This window comes from Littorina saxatilis, linkage group LG10 (genome assembly GCF_037325665.1).
Source record: "Littorina saxatilis isolate snail1 linkage group LG10, US_GU_Lsax_2.0, whole genome shotgun sequence".
Lineage (NCBI taxonomy): Eukaryota > Metazoa > Mollusca > Gastropoda > Littorinimorpha > Littorinidae > Littorina > Littorina saxatilis.
In genome coordinates, this window is record NC_090254.1 from 8,555,871 (window position 1) to 8,559,362 (window position 3,492).

Below are 3,492 nucleotides of genomic sequence, written 5' to 3' on the forward strand. Positions count from 1 at the left end.
AGTTCCTCTAGTTCCTGCGCTTCCTGCATGTTATGTCTTTGGTCAATCTTTGGATTTCTTTTGAAAACACGACTATAAATCGTTTCTGTTACAGCCATAATTATCTGTGTGCATTCGCCCGTAAAAATCGTATGGAAACTTTGAGTATTTGCATCTACATTACACACGGGCTGGCGCCTATTGATAGTTTAAATGTTCTTGGCAAAATGTTTTCGACTATAGCAATCTACTGTTATGTGTCTGCCTGAGGTTTCGACATTCCGTGGAGACCATGATCGATTCAGTCATGAAACTTTTGTTCTTACACCACATACTTTATTTGGGGGATTGTATTCATTACAGTTCACAAGCTTACTATACCGCGCGCCCACTGGTGTTTAATCGTGCGGTTAAACGTTCACCAATAGCTATTGGTTTGATCCATTTAATGCTTTTGCTGATTTTATTGCTCAACATTTCACGATTGACTTGGCAGCGTCCTCCTATTCTTGAAACTTTGAAAGTTTTCAGTTTTATGCATGAACACTCGCAGTTACGATTTTGTGGGGTAGGGACAGCGGTCCGGGTGGGCCTTTTGCGCTTGGGGGATCGTTTGGGGAAGTGTTGCACTCTTTAAAACTAGTCCGCTTACAGTGTGTGTCTATTCGTATGTAGTCTTGAGTCGAGCGTTTGAAAATGCCTGAGCCTGAAGGCGGGTGTAACTTACACCTCTTGGTATCAGTCTGCCTTAGAGATTGTTTGTTTGTTTTTGCTTAACGCCCAGCCGACCACGAAGGGCCATATCAGGGCGGTGCTGCTTTGACATATAACGTGCGCCACACACAAGACAGAAGTCGCAGCACAGGCTTCATGTCTCACCCAGTCACATTATTCTGTCACCGGACCAACCAGTCCTAGCACTAACCCCATAATGCCAGACGCCAGACGGAGCAGCCACTAGATTGCCAATTTTAAAGTCCTAGGTATGACCCGGCCGGGGTTCGAACCCACGACCTCCCGATCACGGGGCGGACGCCTTACCACTAGGCCAACCGTGCCGGTCTGCCTTAGAGATGAGGACGAAAGTTTGCCAGATGGCCAGAATAGCGCGCTGCATTTTCCTGCATAGAACTAAGTCGCGTCTGCCGCGACGGTGCCTGAGCTAAACATTGGCGGGCACTGCTCACAGCCAGGCACACGGCACTGTAAACATTCCCCGTCCCTTCACCTCTCTCGCCACCATCCGCCCTACCCTTGGTCTCATGCCTGTATGTGCGTTCTGCAGTCTTGAAGGCCCATGTGGGAATAACAGAATCACAACAACAGACCACGCGGAAGTGCTAATGTTCGCAGCACGACATAGATCTTTATCATTGATAATGTAGTTACGTGTGCAGCTTACACTGCAAGTTTACTTGTATGCCGACTACTCGTGTATGGGAGAGCCACAACAGAAACAGAAGTAGCTAAAATGAAAAATACCATTGACCTTATTTGGGCACATAAATCGCCCTTGTCGTGCACAGTGGCGCAAATTTATACTTTGCACAACAGGTCGATATAGATCTATATTCTTCGAAAGCCGACAGCTTTCGTTTCAAAAACATCTACAATTTATTCTCCCTGCTGCTTTAAGCATACATCTTTCTTATGTAAACGACGTATGCTCACCATCTCAGATGTGTCCACGGCATGGGATAAGGCCATCCGTCCACTTAAAAACATTCCCAACATCAACAGTCTCCCCGCATTTTGTGCAGTTTGGGGATAATTGATTGTGCGTGTTGACAATGGTGTTTGTTTTGAAATTAATTCAACAAAAATCGCTGTCTGCACGGAAGACAGCCAGGATGCTGATAATATTCAGGGCCTCGCATTGGAAAAAGTGAGTTGGGCGTACAAAAACCAAAAATCCTTGAAAATTGGGAATTCCCGATTCATTCCTTCTTTACAAGACTAAAAAAAAATTAAAAAATTAAATTAAAAGTTGGCGTTTATACGCCGTTTTGTGTACAATGCTAGGCCCTGTATAATACTGGAAGGTGGTCAAAAGCAAGAATGCTCTTATTCCACGGAGAAGCCTCGACAGATCTGTGATGGACGACCAGATGTTTCACGAGAGAAGGAATGTGTTCTTAAGCTTCCCGAGAAGCTTTCCTGAAAACTGAAATATTCCCGGATTAATAAAACGCGGCATTCACAAATCTTACTCTCCATATTTCCCTTTCTTCGGCTTTCATTTTCTCCAATACTGGCTCTCTTCTTCTCGTTCTTTTCCAACATCCGAGAAGCGTCATTCCACAATTAAAGTAGCCTTCCTTCACGCGTAAACTATCATATTAGCCATGACAAATCTTTTGGGGCTTTAAAGGTACTGAACTTGTCAAATCCAGGTGCACGGAGCCCCTGGGGCTTTTAGTCATACCTCAGGCAGCTATCCGTCAGAAGAACTACCAAGTTTCATTGACTTGCACCCAAAGAGTCAAGAACTGCGATTTTTTTACGAATTAATTTCGTACTCGGACCCGGCTGGTCTTGGCCTATTTTTGGATCTAAGTTTAGATCAGGTAGATCACCACATCATGCACAAAAAAAGACACGTCACTAAGCAAACTATGTCAGACGTCATCATGAGTTTGTTAAAAAAAACATGGAGGCCGGAATCACTCAGTTGAATCGAACTCCGACCAAACACCAACGTACTAACTAGGTTAATTTATGCACTCGCGTGAACAAGAAACTGTCGAGCTTCACAGATGTCGTCGTTGGGTAGTTTTGGGTTTGCTTTACTACCATAGGAGGATTTTTGAACTGTAAATGCACTCAGCTGCAACAAAAACGCAAAACGAAGGCTGTGAGCTGCACTGTGCCTTTAAGACTGAAGACATCCTTCCACTTGGACACATACAGAAGCTCAACGGCCCGCCTGCTTTCTGTGCTGCATTGTATAATCTATATATATATATTACCAATTTTGTTTCCAAACTGACACCTGTGTCAACGATTATTCCTATTCTTCAGCTGCACACGCTCGGCATGAAATGTCTGCTCGGCGACGACTAAGTCAAAGGCTGCGTTTAGAGGAAGCTGATGACTTCGTAAATTTAGTTTTTGGCTTGAGCGTGTTTTATTCATTCGTTTGACAAAAACAATATGTACCGATAATAGGGTTCGTTTTCCACAGCCAAAACCAAAACTTCCAAGCAGCATATAAACTTCCTCTGAGAAGGAAAGGGGCTTGAAAGGCATAGTCTTTTCTACGTTTACGATTCGTCTCACCTGGCCTAAGATAAAGGCCAACCGCGACTCGAACAAAATCATACCAACAAGTCAACAACCATGATTATGTGAATGCTGAATGGGAGATTTTGTTTGAATTTAGTTATGAAAAAGCTACTGGCCCTTCGTGGTCGGCTGGGCGTTAAGCAAACAAACAAACAAACAAACAAACAAACAAACAAACATTACTGTTTTCACGGGAAGGATTGTGTCGTTAACTTTCCCATCTAACCC